This window comes from Nilaparvata lugens, chromosome 2 (genome assembly GCF_014356525.2).
Source record: "Nilaparvata lugens isolate BPH chromosome 2, ASM1435652v1, whole genome shotgun sequence".
NCBI classification, from domain to species: Eukaryota; Metazoa; Arthropoda; class Insecta; order Hemiptera; family Delphacidae; genus Nilaparvata; species Nilaparvata lugens.
Genome location: NC_052505.1, coordinates 94,205,090 through 94,221,870, shown reverse-complemented (window position 1 = coordinate 94,221,870; position 16,781 = coordinate 94,205,090). Strand labels below are relative to the sequence as shown.

The window sequence follows — 16,781 nt, the reverse complement described above, 5'->3', positions numbered from 1 at the left end:
GCTGGTGACAGGACAATAGCGCTGGAGACATAAGAGGTCTGCTATCTCTCCATAGTGAATGATTTAATAGAATCAACAGTTGGCAACAGTTTGTAATTGGCTAATCACAATTTATCGAATTTCGAGCTTATTTTCAATTTTAGGTGAAAATGTTACAGGACATTAACTGTAGAGATTTTCATGCTCAATCTTTTCCACTCGAAATTTTTTGTTTAAATTGTATCTGAAGCCTGATAATTGAGAATCTGAAATCAAACTTTGCATAGATGGGGCGGAGAAATTTTTACAGGTATGGGACTCATGGCAGTTGATAGAGCTTATCAATAACTATTCTAGGTATGAATTTAATCAAAATCGTTGAAGCCGTTTTTGAGAAAATCGCGAAAAACCCTGTTTTTGACAACATTTTCTCCATTTTAGCTGCCATATTGAATTGTATTTGATCAAAACACACACACACACACACCACACACACACACACACACACACACATACACATACAGACCAATACCCAAAAACCACTTTTTTGGACTCAGGGGACCTTGAAACGTATAGAAGTTTAGAATTGAATTGAAGTGATTTATTGTTTCACAAAAAAAAGACTTATAAAACATAAGTAAATGTACTAATTTAAAGAAAATCATAGCTAAGTTTAAACTATTTCACAAAATAATTGAAACTGTACTCACATGGACCTGTCGGTCTGTTTGTGAGTAAGAGTTCGCATAAGTATATTGAAATTCAATTTACACAGATAACTTATCTATGATACAGAGAAGTGATATTACTCTTATAGATAGCTACCAATATTTAATAGTATTGAATAATACAATATCAAAACTATTTAAATAAAAGATAAAAATACTTATTTAATTTTAATATTCAAGCTCAACTATCAACATTCGCACGGGAAGGGAAACACACACACACACACACACACACACACACACACACACACACACACACACACACACACACACACACCACACACACACACACACTACGCACACACATGAGAGAATTAATTCCAAGGTGTTACACATACATTGATTTGATCAATCTACCACACTGATAGTCATTTAAAGATGCCAACCATTCATGTAGCACTTTCTTGTATTTTAGTACAGTACAAGAACCAGGATGACTTATATGGGGGGGAGCATTCTGCAGAATCATATTAATTACATAAGAGACATTTCTGTCGCAAACAGCTCGCGAATTTCTCTCTAAATTGGGAAGTCCGCTTCTAGTCCTATGTTCTTGTTGTGCTCGAATATTTAAGTTCATTTTATTCTTGAACGCATACTTTAAGACAAATTTAACATAAAGCTTCTTAATAGTTAGAACATTAAAATAAACAAATAAACGTTCGGAAGAATAATGTTCTTTCCAGGCCCAGTCCGGCTTTGATAATAGCTTTCTGAGTCACTGAAAGTTCTGCAATCTTAGTATCACACGCACCTCCCCAGACAATAATTCCATATGTAAGGATTGACTGCACAAGTGCGTGATACACTGTCCTCAATTCCTTCGTGTTAAGAATGCCCTTCAGTTTTGAAAAAACAAAAATCAATTTCCGTAATTTTTATTCAAGTAGAAAATGTGTGGATGCCAAGATAAATTATTATCAATGATTATACCCAGGTATTTGAACTCGTTGACCGATTCAATGACCTGGCAATCACAGTCATCATTACACACCTGACCACAACAATGTAGTTTTAGCAGTAAATTATCCGGAGGGGCGTGGTTTTTATGAAGGAATATTGGAAGAATTTTGGTCTTCTTCGCATTCATACTGTTGTCGTCAAACCAATTTTTGAGTGTAATTAAGTCTCTGGATGCCTTCTCGTAGACTTCCATCCAGCTGTCTGCCTCAAAATAGACTGCAGTGTCATCAGCAAACAGTAGCATTCTACCCGATATATCAGATTTGATAATGTCATTGATGTATAGAAGGAATAAGATTGGCCCAAGTGTGCTTCCTTGGACAACCCTAAAATCGATACTTCGCACCTCACTATTGACAGAATGTGTATTTTTGTTATTTATATTATTGCTATTAATTTCATTGTTACCACCATTGTTACTACAACTGAATGGACTATTTATGTTTACTATTTGTTTGCGACCCGACAAGTAGCTTCCGATCCAATCATGAGAAGCGCCAATTATCCCAATATTTTTCAATTTATTAAGCAATATTGCGCGATCGATAGAATCGAAAGCCTTTGCCAGGTCAACAAACAGCAAAAGAATATATTTGTTATTATTAATGCCTTTTCTCAAGTAGTCACTTAGTTGATAGAAGCAGTTGGAAGAGTTGTAGTCGTTCCTGAATCCAAACTGGCAATCAGATAATAATTTGTTTATTTTTAAATATTGAGACAGTTGGTTTTTGTAGCATTTTTCAATAACTTTTGAAAATACACTCAGTAAAGATATTGGACGGTAATTATTTTTATCTCCCTTATCACCTGACTTGTATAGAGAAATAACCTTAGCCAATTTGAAAATATTGGGAAAAATACCTGAATTGAAACTACAGTTAATAATATGACAAAGTGGAATAGTAAAAAAATCGATGCCATTTTTCAACAAATAACCCGATACATCATCGCAGCCAGGAGCAGAACCTCCGCGCATTTCCGCCACACACTGTCTAACCTCCTGCTCTGACACTTCTCTTAAGATGAATTGTTGGACAGGAGGACAGACAGGGCGGACTGGAGCTCTAAGTCTCTGGTTTCTTTGCTTAATCTCATCAGCTAGCCTGGCTCCAACATTAGAAAAGTAAACGTTAAATTCATTTGCTATATCTACCGCAGACTTGGGATTGTTGTCGCTATTGTTACATTTTGAGTAATCATGAATAGGAAAAGAAGCAGTTTTGTTGCTAGACCCTGATATCTCGTTTATTGTTTTCCAAAAATTTTTGGGGTTATTTTTTGAATCTAATAGTTTCCTTTTGAAATATTCTTTTTTGTTTCTTTTAACAATTTACTCAACATACTGCGATACTCATTATATTGCTGAATGAGATTGGGGTTGAAGGGCTGACTTTTAATTAATCTGCTTAATCTATTTCTTTTTTCTATGGATCTGATAAGCCCATTTGTGATCCATGGCTTTAATTTTTCGAATTTATTACTGTTATTACATCTATTTATAGTTGTAGAGCAGGTCTGATGGAGCAGAGCTATAAGCTCCATGAACTTCTCAGCACAAAAATTAGGATCCTGTGAAGAGATTACTTCATCCCATGACTGTTCGGCCAGAAGTTTAAAGAATTTTTCATTATCAATTTTCTTGAATGTGTTGTTTTGAATATGAGAGCTATTGCTATTTTTATTATGCTTTATGGTGATGCCTATTGCGTAGTGATCCGTGATATCGGATTTAAATACTGCTGGAAAAAGAGAATTAGTATCTGGGTGTCTAACAAATAAATGATCTATACATGAAGAAGAAAAAGGAGTTTCCCTAGTTGGAGAATCAATGCAGCAAGCAAAGCCGGCTTCATAAAGCACGTCAAGATACCTGTTGCTTAGGCTGCTAGTTTGTTCATTGAGAATATCACAGTTGATGTCACCGACAATTACCTCTATCTCATTATTATTATTATTATCATCAGTACGATTGTATCTTTCTTCCAATCCATCGATGAAACCGGCCATGTCAACATCATGACAGCGATAAACACAAAGTAAATTATAGCATTGGTTTTCTTTATCGCACTTCAAGTTGAGACAACGCAATCCCCCAACTTCCACCTCGTTACACGATGAAGACAACTCCAAATTTACGTATACTATTATACCATCGTTTTGGTTGTATTTAGTGGGTAGTTTGATATGCCAAATATCCATCCAAACAATTTACATAATCATCCTCACACATCCATGTCTCGGTCAGCACGAGAACATCAAATTTGAAAGCTATACTATCAAGGAGAATCAAAAATTCTTCATGGTTTTTATTGTAACTTCTAATATTCATGTGTAATATACTAAAACCATTCAACTCATTCACTCTTAGGAAATCACCATACACACAACAATCATCGAATACATTACAACTAACATGCCTAAAATAAGTTAAATCATCTAGAACGTTCATAGCTTGTATTCGCTAGTACCGTTTAAAATGTAAATGATACAGTCGTTCATTGCACAAACAAATCAAGCATCAAGTTTGTGGTTTCACTGATTCGCGTAATTTCAACAATGTAGTTAGAGTTATATATTTGACTTCAAATTAATATGTAGTAATATGAATGATATTTTACGCGTTTAAAATAGCCTAGTTCCCAACGATTTTATAAATCAATTTTTATAATCAACTGTGCATAATAATAGATAAAATGGAAGGAAAATTATGTCATCCTGCAATTTCCTTGCTTAATTAATTCATTACAATATCGTGGAAGAAAAAATAAAAATAAATGAATAACCATCCACTTTGGTACAAAAAATTTCATTGCTTACTTAATTCCAAAAATTAAATAAACCATTGACTGAAAATTTGATAAATAATAATTATATTGTTGAGAAAAAACCGTATACATAAACTATAAGTTCACTATGCGGGAAATTTAAGAAAGAAAAACAAAATAATGAGAGAGAGCAACTTTGATCTCCGCTTGAGAGGAATAAAAAAAATAAAAATGAGTTTGTTTTTGTAGTCCTTTCTGTAGAAGAGTTCCATAGGATATAGAAAAGAATATATATATATATATATATATTATATATATATATATATATATAATATATATATATATATATAATATGTATTTTATATAAGAGTTCTCCTCAGCTTACTGTTTAATCAATGAGTCCACTTCACCAATCCTTGTCCAGGTCTGCTGTATCCAGTATTTTTCTAATAGGGCCATCGCAAGTTTTTCTGATGAATATTTTTCCGTCTCGAACCCATGCAAACGCAAGTTTCTTTTGTTTTACATAACTCCTGGCTATCCCAAGAAGAATTTTATTATCGACGGTGAGGTGTTCATTTATGTAGACTCTTCCATCCTTAAATGATTCATGAAGTAAGTTAGCCTGGATTACTTTGAGTTTACGAGCAGAGTCCAACCATTCAGCACGAACTTTTCTTGAAATGAATTTAACCACTATTGATGGATGGGGAGCGTCTTTTGATTTCGGAAGTCTATGAGCTATAGAAACGTCGGAAGAGTCGAAACGCACTTTTAAAATTTCTGAAAGTTTTTTAACAATATAATAAACATTCTCTTCTTTAGTTTTCGGCACTCCAGAGATCTCGATGTTAGATAATCTAGTGTATTGTTGTATCTGTCCAAGTTGTTTCTTCAAGATTGAATTTTCAGTTAGGATGAGTTCACAGTCTTTTTTAGCCTTTTCACACTCACTTTTAACGGTATTCAGTTCAGCACGGTAAGCGGTAATTTCTGTCTTCAAATTCGCGATTGAGGATTCAATGTTTTCGAATTTAATGTCAATTTTTCACTTAAATCCGATATGGCTATAGCTAATGTTTTGTCACCACTAACATTAGGCAATACCTGTGCGTGAGAAACGTCCTTACAGCTTTCACACCTCCATGTAGATCTCCTTCCTCCCATCTTTCGTAGATTTTTCCATTGGGAACGTAGAAATTGGGGTACCTTACAGTGTGTATAATGTAGACGTTTGAGACTCAACGTGTTTTGTATTAGTCATACGCTAAATATTATCAAAAAATCTGGTGTGGCGCACACACACAACTTTCCTTGCCGTTATGAAAATTGATCAACTGACGCTAGTGTTCCCGCGCATATCGAATCTACTATTCTACGATCTGAGACAGCTGGTGACAGGACAATAGCGCTGCAAAGATAAGATAATAAGATAATTTATTTTTGTCAAAGAACAATTACAAAATTGCATTAGACAATGTCAGATAATTTAAAAAAAAAACATTACATTAATAATTTGGGTGGAGACCCACTCAATAAAAATTTATACCATCTAGGTAACTCATAAATAAGAAATATAATCTTATACACTTACTAGTAGGTCCTATAATATACAGTATTTTATAGGACAAACATTAATTGAAGGAGTTTTCATAAAATTCAGTCAAACTATAAAATGGGTTGTCACTTAGGAATTTGTTTATTGCCTTTCTGAAACTAGGATAAGGTAGATCTCTGACATACGATGGCAAATGATTAAAAAGTCTTATTCCCACATTAAAATGGCTTCTCAAAGTCCTTGATAGCCTTACTTGAGGAATATGTACATTTCTATAGCTCCTCGTATTATGATTGTGCACATTAATATTACAATCAAGGTTTCTTTCCTTCAATTTTATATACAAAAGCAACGTATATATACAAACAAATGACAGTCATGACTCTAGTTTTGACAAATAGCGGTTTGCAGTGAGCTCTCACATTTGAGTTAGTTACTATTCTTATCGCTTTTTTTTGCAGAACCAAAACTTCAGACACCCGTGAACAATTTCCCCACAGAATAACACTGTAACTCAAGTGGGAATGAAACAAAGCATAATACACATTTAAAACATAGTTGAATGGAACATGATATTTTAGAGTCTTCAACAAATATATAGACTTTGATAACTTGCTGCACAGTAAATCAATATGATCACTCCAAGTCAGATGGTAATCTATTTGTATTCCTAATAATTTGATTTTTTTTACAAAATTGTTTGACAATTCATGTCTATTATTCAATGTGAATATTGCATTTTGCGTCTTAGATTCATTGAGGAGGAAACCATTTGCTTTGAACCATGAATTAGCCTTGTCCATTGTTTGATTAGCAACTCTGTTGAGATTTTGGAAATCTCTGTCAATAGTTAGGAAAGAAGTGTCATCAGCATACATTATGGTTTTAGAAGATGGTAAACACGTGAGTAGATCATTTATCATTACAAGGAACAACAGTGGTCCCAGAACAGAACCTTGTGGTACTCCAAATTTAAGATAAGAAATGGCAGATAGTTTTCCATTGACATCAACTATTTGTGATCTATTCTCCAGATATGACCTAAAAAAATCAAGACACAAACCACGTACTCCAAAGTGACTCAACTTGTGAAGGAGTATTGAGTGATCGACACAATCGAAAGCCTTGCTCAAGTCACAGGCAGTCATCCGAGCAAGGCATTTATTCTCGAATGCTTCTATTATTTGATCGATAATTGTAAGAACTGCCCCTGTTGTGCTTTTACCCACCCTATAACCAAATTGGGAGTCACTTATAAGATTATAACTATCGAAGTAGGTACATATCTGAAACTTTACAACATGCTCTAAAATTTTTCCGAAAATTGGAACTATGGAGATAGGCCTATAATTTTTTGGTGTAAGTCTGTCTCCATTTTTTTTTATGCAATCCTTCCAGCATCTGCATCCAATTCACCAACATCAATCGCCGTTCCAACACTCTAATTCTCTCCATAGACAAATCTCTTCTTAAAATTTTAAAAACAGGTTCTTTTCTTCTTCTAAACTTTGTCTCAAATGTAACAGTAATTCCAGAGTGATCAGAGAAATCAAAATCAAGTATTTCCATATCATAGTGCTGTTGATCCATTGGTGTGATTACATTATCTAAACATGCACTATCACGTGTTGGCAAGCTGTTAATGTAGTGCATATTGAATTCTGTCAACAGGTTTTTAAAATTTTCACACAGGCTTGATCATTGTCACGTCAAAATGCGCATTAAAGTCTCCACCAATAAATATATCCCTTTTTAGTTTAAAAAGATAGAATAGGAGCTGTTCTAACTTTTGTAAAAAATGACCGGGTCCCCCGACGGTGATCTGTACAAGCTCACTACAATCACTCTCAATTCTTTAAGGTCAACTGCGGCTGCTTCAAATATCCGCTCCTCACATAACCAATCCAACTCAATCTCCTCATATGCTAGGTCTTGTTTCAGGTAAACAGCCACGCCTCCTCTTACATGAGTTTTCCTGCAATAGCTAGATGCTAGAACGTAGCCTTCAATTATCTCATACTTCAGCGCATCACTCCGCTGCCAGTGCTCACTAAAACACATAACGCTGAAATTTTGCTGGTCTGCCATTTGCGTAAGAATGTTCAATTTTCCAGACATACCCTGTAGATTCAGAAAACATACTTTCTTATGAGTGCTACTTTCACCAAAATTTCATTATTCAAATCAATTCTGTCCGGGCAGTTCCATTCAGTCCGGTCATCTATACTAAAAAAGAACCATGAAGCGGAATTGGCGGAGATACTTCAGAGTTTGTAATATGGGTTGTCACACACTGAATAATTTTATCACATACATACTTTTTTCCATATCCATTCAGGTGCATGCCATGCGATGTATGGAATCTTTCACCTATGTTGCTTATGTCTATGAAATTACAATTTGAGAAAAGTTGACAAATCTTCTCATTGCTCTATTAGTTCTGTTATCACTCGTTCACACAGGACCACTTCACCAAGTCATAACGGCGCGGAATCGAAATACAATAACATTGGTTCTGTAGAGAGCCGCCAGATTCCTTCGTAGAGCCACAAGAATGTTTTTCGCTTCATTTTTACTAACATCATTAGAGCCAGCTTGGATCACCAAAAAGTCGTTTCGATCAAATTCTGCAATTTTTTTGGCAGGACGTCGGTAACTTGGCACCTGATTTGACGAAAGAAGTGATATTGTACTTACATTTCTTTATAAACTCGTTTCTAACATTCCTTCCTTGACTGTCAGCATAATGATGCAACTTGATTTTATAAGGAGATTGATCCGTTGACACTTCTTTAACTGGCTGTTTTTTCTGTGCAGTATTTCTAACATCGATCTTGCTATTAGCCTCATATACACAGCGTTCTTGCGAAAACTATATCTAGTTGTTATTGATACACCCTGAGCACACTGTTTCGACTTTGCATACAACTCATCATAAAGTGTTCTCCACTTATCTCTCTCCTCTCCAACCATACTCTTTTCATTCCTTAATGCTAGTTGTCTGCCTCTAGTGCTTCAATAGAAACAGACATCGACATAACTTTTTCAGACAAATGTCTATTCTCCTCTCTAAGCGTCCTAATATTTCATTGAGATCAGTACTCTGTGTGTGAATTTCAGCATTCATCCTTTCAACCTCATTTCAACTCACTCGAGAAGTTATAAGATCGTCCCTCTGCTGCAGAGTTCCAGTTCCCTTATACTTTGTGATTCGTCCACATTAATTGTTCTGAAATTTGGTGTGTTGACACCCACATGCATTTTCGGTGTACATAGTGCACCATGTCCACAACTCGTCGATTTTTCTGGGGTGCACTGGGGAGCAGGCGAACCAAATTGTGATGTAGGCGTATTACTATTATTATTAATGTTCTCCAAACTTGCAGAATGCATATCAGATCAAAGCCCATATGATTGTGTGCTCCAGCAGATTCGAAAATTTTTGCCATTTTACTGTCAGTCTTTACAGTCGCAGAACAGCCACCGTGAGACAACGCCATGATACATTTCCATTCAATAATGCACGGTCTTTTCTATAACTAAAACCATTAACTTTTATACCTATATTCCTCTTTTTTTTTCAAAAAACTCAATCAATGACATATGCACAAAATAATGTAAAAAGAACAACTCAATATTGACAGAAATTACTTATCCGTTAGCTTAAGTCTTTCAAAAAACATAACATACGAAAAAAAAATTTTTTTAATTGAGCGCTCTCTAACTGGCATTGGATCTGTGGGTGCGAGCAGAATAACAAGCCTATAGTACGGAATACGTAGGTCAGTTTTCACTTTCAGCATGCGATAACCAGTACAACAGCAACCCTTGTCTACGCTCAATTTTCAAGGTTGAATCATGGAAATGACTGTTCTTGATTGGTTGCTATAGCAACGAAAGGACGCGCACTATAAGAGCTGTCAAAAACACGTTGTGTAACAGCTGACACGGATTCCCGCCGAAATAGTTCTAGGTTATTCGACAATCGGCACCGGCATAACAGTTCCAATTCTGATGTCTATATTATGTTATCAATATCAATAGCAAGCGATAAGCGTGAATCGACAAACTACAGTCAAAATCCAAGAAGATACAACTAACCAAATCTTAGGTTATGGTCAAATACGAATAAGAACTGAGAGTTAGCAGAGTTATTTCACATTGCACAAAGAATTCACTCGAATCAAATAGTAAAACATCACTATTGCTATGCAATATCACTGAAAATATCTTGAAACTATTTACGTAAACAATTCAAAAACTATTAAAAATACAGAGCTACACTTACAATGAATTTCTAAAACCAGCGCATGCGCGATACTGTCCTACTGTCGTGCAGACACACGAAGTCTGCTATCTATTCATAGTGAATGATTTAATAGAATCAACACTTGCCAACAGTTTGCAATTGAATAATCTTATTTTCTCACATTTCGAGCTTATTCTCAATTTTAGGTGAAAATGCTACTGAACATAAATTATTGTTGTAATTTTCATGCTGAATTTTTTCACTTTGTTTAAATTGTATCTGAAGCATGATAATTGGAAATCTAAAATCAAACTTTGCATAGAATGGGGCGGTACTCCTGAAATTTTTACAGATATGGGACTTGTGGCAGTCGATAGAGCTTATCAATGACTTGGTGTGACTTTAGGTATGAATTTGATCATAATCGTTGGAGCCGTTTTCGAGAAAATCGTGAAAAACCCTGTTTTTGACAACATTTCCGCCATCTTGAATTGCATATGATCGAAATTGTTTATGTCGGATCCCTATAGTGTAAGGACCGTAAGTTCCAAATTTCAAGTCATTCCATTCATTGGGAGATGAGATATCGTGTACACAGACGCACATACACTCATACATATATACACACCACACACACACACACACACACACACACACACAACACACACACACACACACACACACACACACACACACACACACACACCACACAACACACACACACCACACCACACACACACACACACACACAACACACACACACACACACCACACACACACACACACACACACACAACACACACACACACACACACACCACACACACACACACACACACACACACACACACACACCACACACACACACACACCCAACACACACCACACCACCCCACCACACACACACACACACACACACCACACACACCCACACACACACACACACACACACACACACACACACACACACACACACAACACACACACCACACACACACACACCACACACACACCCACACACACACACCCACACACCACAACACACACACACACACACACACACACACCCCACACACCCACACACAACACACCACACACACCACACACACACACACACACACACACACACACACACACACACACACACACACACAACACACACACACCACACACACACACACACACACACACACACACACACACACACACACACACACACACACACACCCACACACACACACACACACACACCCGCACACACACACACACATACACACACACACACACACACACACACACACACACACACACACACAACACACACACACACACACACACACTGCAGACCAATACCCAAAAACCACTTTTTGGACTCAGGGGACCTTGAAACGTATAGAAATTTAGAAATTGGGGTACCTTAATTTTTTTCGGAAAGCAATACTTTCCTTACCTATAGTAATAGGGCAAGGAAAGTAAAAAGGCTGACAAATGAGTAGGTCTATACATAGTGTTCATTATAGGAGTTATCATTAGTTTTAGTATTATTCTTATATTGAGGAATTCCATCATATTCAGGGAATCAAATTTATGAGAACATAATGTTATTATAATTTTTCTTAAATCTCCTTCTAGTATCTAACTGTATTGAAAAAAAACTAAGATACTTATGGGCTCAGATAATATGCTCAGATCAGACAAGGTTTTCTATTTGCGTTATCCATTTTATAATAATTATGTTAGATCTAATATTATTAATGATCATCATCCTGGCTATACTCAACTGAACAATTCGATCGACCAAACCTTTGACTGCTTGACCAGTTACTCGGAATTGATATAGTTGAATAATATGATGAATAAAATGGAATACTATTTATTACTTATACAGATCTTATATTGAAATAAACTCTATTTATATTTTAAATAGTATGGATACTCTTATAAATTCAGCATTTATATATACCAGCGAGTTTCAAATCAGTTTCCACTAATGGTACCACTTCATAGTTAACCACGTTTCATAAGATCTCTCTTCATGTGCGTGAAACGACAAGCTGGATCGAAAAAAGAACTTGAATGTCGTCGTCGTCCCAATTTATCTCAAATTTTTTGGTTTGTGGTAGGGATGGGCATCGAAAGACAAACCATCGATGTTTGAACATCGAGTTTTTTTTCCATCCTAACATCGATAAGTGAAAACATCGAACAGTAACATCGATGTTTTTGAACATCGATGTTTTTGAACATCGTTTATCGCTCTACGTTTTTATGGATGATACTATTAGTCCAGTCAATATAGACATAAAAAAGGGGGTGCTGCATTTATATTGCAGTTCTGATTTTTTATATATCATTGGGTACATAAGAGAGTCCAGAACCAATTTCTTCATGTAAGATTTCTTGTGCTAGATACAAGATAGCCCAAAAACCTCGTATTTTCGGCTCATTTTCCAGTTTTCAGCTATTTCTGCCAAATCTCTCCCAGATTATATAATTCTGAAAAAAGGAGATCACTCGGAACTCTCTATCTCCAATGAGTACTTTGTTATAATTTTTCAAAAATGATAAAATTTGAAGAAAAAATCAATTTTGATGAATTTTAGTTTTTAATCAACAATACTCCGATTGTTACAATTTAGATGTATATTTCAAATCCCTCTAGCGTATTTTGTGCTATACAATCTGAGATCAGGTAGAGCGCTCTATGTCATATAGATTTCCAGGTATACCTGACACAATGCTCCTTGTATTGTGGAAAAAAACACCTAATTTCAGCTTCAACCATCATTACCATCCACTTTGTCCTCACATTGATATTTCGCACAATGACATAAGTCATGGGTAAGATCACCCGTTAGATGCACTTAATTTCGTATTTCCTAGTAGAGGCACGCTTAAGGACACCTCAAGGATCAAAATTTCATTTGACACAATCCTCAGATTTCATCATCTACACTTCATCCTCTCGGTTCGTCACGGCGGTTCAAAATCATGCATAATAAGTCAAATTCGGTCGAAAAATGGAAAATTTATTGTTGAGTGTACTTAAGCCCATATTCCAATACACAGAAAATGACCAATTCTATATTCCAAGTTGCATGTCTTGTGAAATACTTCCGATAAAATTTCCAAATCTAGTGAGAACACTTATAATTTTTACTTTGACACAATGCTCAGATTTCATTCTTCACTCATTCTTCTCGGCTCACCAAGCGGTTTCAAATCATGAATCAACAGTCACATTCGGTCAAAAAATAGAAAATTTATGTTGGTGGTAGGTACTTATTCATATTCAATACATAAAAAGGCCAATTTCGATATTCAAAGCTATGTATCTCGGTACCCCGTATTATAAAAATTATTACATGATCTGAAATGTACAATAGAATTTTCTATTTCATCTGCTGTAAACAATTCATGAAAAAATATGTTGTAAAGTGAGATTTGATTGTTGAAAAAAATCCGGGAAATTGTAGATATTTTTCTCATATTAACGGTTTTGGCAGTTCTATGATAGCGAAAAGTGATTGAAGATGGATTTTAGGCAACTGAGCTCGTAGAGGATGAATTTATCTACAATTTGTAATCAATCTTAGTCTCTATGATGTATCAGAACTCGTTTTAGAAACTCTTGATCAACAGTAAATTACCAAAAATGTAAAAACTGAATTCGCCATTTTTAAACATCTTTACTTCCAAATTGTTCTGGAATCGAAAGTATTATTATTGGAGTGGGTAGAGGGGACAATTTCCACATTCTCACTAGATTTGGAAATTTTATCGAAGTATTTCACAAGACATGCAACTTTGAATATAGAAATTGATCATTTTCTGTGTATTGGAATAGGGGCTAAGTACACTCAACAATAAATTTTCCTTTTTCGACCGAATTTGACTTATTATGCATGATTTTGAACCGCCGTGACGAACCGAGAAGGATGAAGTGTAGTACGATGAAATCTGAGGATTGTGTGCAAAAGTTATGTGTTTGAAATTTTGATCCTTGAGTTGTCCTTAAGCGCGCCTCTCCACTAGGAATACTGAAATGAAGTGCATCTAACGGGTGATTCTCATAGAACATAATCTCAAGAGCTTATGTCGTTGTGCTAAATATCAATTGAGGACAATGTAGTTGGTGATGATGCTTGAAGCTGAAAATTAGGCGTTTTCACAATACAAGGAGCATTGTTGTCAGGTGTCCTGGAATATGAGATAGATCGCTATACCTGATCTCAGATTGTAGAGCACAAAAAGAGCTTCTAAAGTGACTACAATTTTATCTGGAGATTGTTTCAATATTTCAGCAGTTACTAACTGGAATCACAGCAATTTTGGACTTGTGGTATTCAAGTAACAGTCTTTCGAATATTGAAGTCAGGTTGTGACTAGAAAGATACATCAACTCTAGTTCACAAGATTTGTCATCTTCATGGTTAGTCTGAAACCTCTCGGGATATCCTTGAGGATTCGGTCTTGAAATTTCACCCTAAGCTAATTTTAGCAATCATTGATACGCATATCATATTCATTCAATACCTGATAGATTTTTTAGAAATGAAAATGGATAATTTTTTTATATGGATTCTACACTCCTTACAATACGAGGACCTCTTTTCCAGAGCTAGATTAATTAGTGTTAACACATGTTGAGGAAATAATAAGTAGTAGAAAAAACTCTTTCTCCCTAAGAAACGAAGAATCCGACCTCTTATTCAATTCTAAATAACTAACTATCTAACCTTGACACGGGCCACAGAAGTAATGTAAATATTCAAGAGTATCCAACAGTCTCACATAAAAATACAGAGAGTCTGATTGAAAAATAAAAATCTGCAGGAAATCAAAACTTATGCGAGATCTTTCACAAGAGTGATCTATATTCACAAAAAACACTTAACAACACTTAAGAATACGTAGTTTTTACACTAAATATAATAGAGATAATGACTGTAATTCTGTTACTATTTTTTTTGCTCTCAAGATATCCTCTCAACCAAAAAAATAGAAAAAAAACTTGTCTCAAATTAAAAAATTAGAATTGTTTTTACTTTTTAGTTGGGAAAAACATCGGATGACCGATGTCTAGGTAAACCATCGAACAGTAAACATCGATGTTTGATGTTGATACCCATCCCTAGTTTGTGGTAGTTTTTACGTTTTAAGCTTTTAAGGGCTGGTGGTTTTCAGCGACCCCCAAGTTCTCGCCTATGGCCAAATATGACCAGGTAGTCGCTCGGTGTGAAACGTAGCACACCTAGACGGTATCCCAGATTTAGAGAATCAATGAATCATCTTGATAGTGCCCCGAGGGGTCCTTCAATCACGATGATTCTCTAAAAAAATGTAATGAATTAGAATCATTATGTTCATTGTTTTCTAAATGGAAATGTGAACTTATACAGAACTCATACATTCCCACAAAACTCTGGCGAGAGGCAGCACCTATAAAGTCAGTTATCAGTGACAAATCCAATGCCAACTGCATTGAAATTCATATAGCCAGTTCTTCACGCATCAAAGAGAGTTTATAGATGGTCAAATTTGCAAAACTGATCCCCAAAATTGATGAAAAGACATAATCAAAGTTGCACCAACGGAAAATCGAGTAGAGAAAAGCTTAATGTAGTTATAAGAATGTGACGCTAGATAGCGTTGGCAGCAAACACGATACAAACCACCTTGATACTGTATCATTCAACATGCAACAGAGAAGTCTGTTCTTGAGAAATGAGGATCCATGATGGAAAATATCTGGTGCGCCACTCACACAACTTTCCTTGCCGTTATTAGAATTGATCACCTGACGCTAGTGTTCACGCGCATCACAAGTCCACTTATAAACAAAGATCTAAGCCAGATGGTGACAGGACAATAACGCTGGATACTTACAAAGTCTGATATCTCTTCATAGTGAATGATTCAATAGAATCAACAGTTGCCAACAGTTTGCAATTATTGGATAATCACATTTTCTCGAATTTCGAGCTTAATTTCAATCTTAGGTGAAAATGTTACTCAAAATTAATTCTAGAGATTTTTATGCTCAATCTTCTCTACTTAAATTTTTTTGTTTAAATTGTATCTGAAGCCTGATAATTGGGAATCTGAAATCCAACTTTGCAGAGATGGGGCGGAGCTCCTGAAATTTTACAGATATGGGACTTATGGCAATTGATAAAGCTTATCAATGACTATTCCAGGTATGAATTTAATCAAAATCGTTTGAGCCGTTTTCGAAAAAATCGCGAAAAACCCTGTTTTTGACAACATGTTCGCCATTTTAGCCACCATCTTGAATTGCATTTGATCGAAATTGTTCGTGTCAGATCCTTATATTGTAAGGACCTTAAGTTCCAAATTTCAAGTCATTCCGTTAATTGGGAGATGAGATATCGTGTACACAGACGCACATACACTCATACACATACACTCATACACATACATACACACACATACACACACCTACACACACACACACACAATTTAGAAATTGGGGTACTTTAATTTTTTCGGAAAGCAATACTTTCCTTACCTATGTTG

At 35.5% G+C, this 16,781-nt stretch overlaps 1 protein-coding gene across 3 annotated transcripts in view; it reads right to left on the bottom strand.

Annotated features, from left to right (window-relative positions):
* LOC111056397 overlaps positions 1–16,781 on the bottom strand; it is a 35,652-nt gene that overhangs the window by 13,219 nt on the left and 5,652 nt on the right. The gene's annotated exons all lie outside the window — the stretch shown is intronic.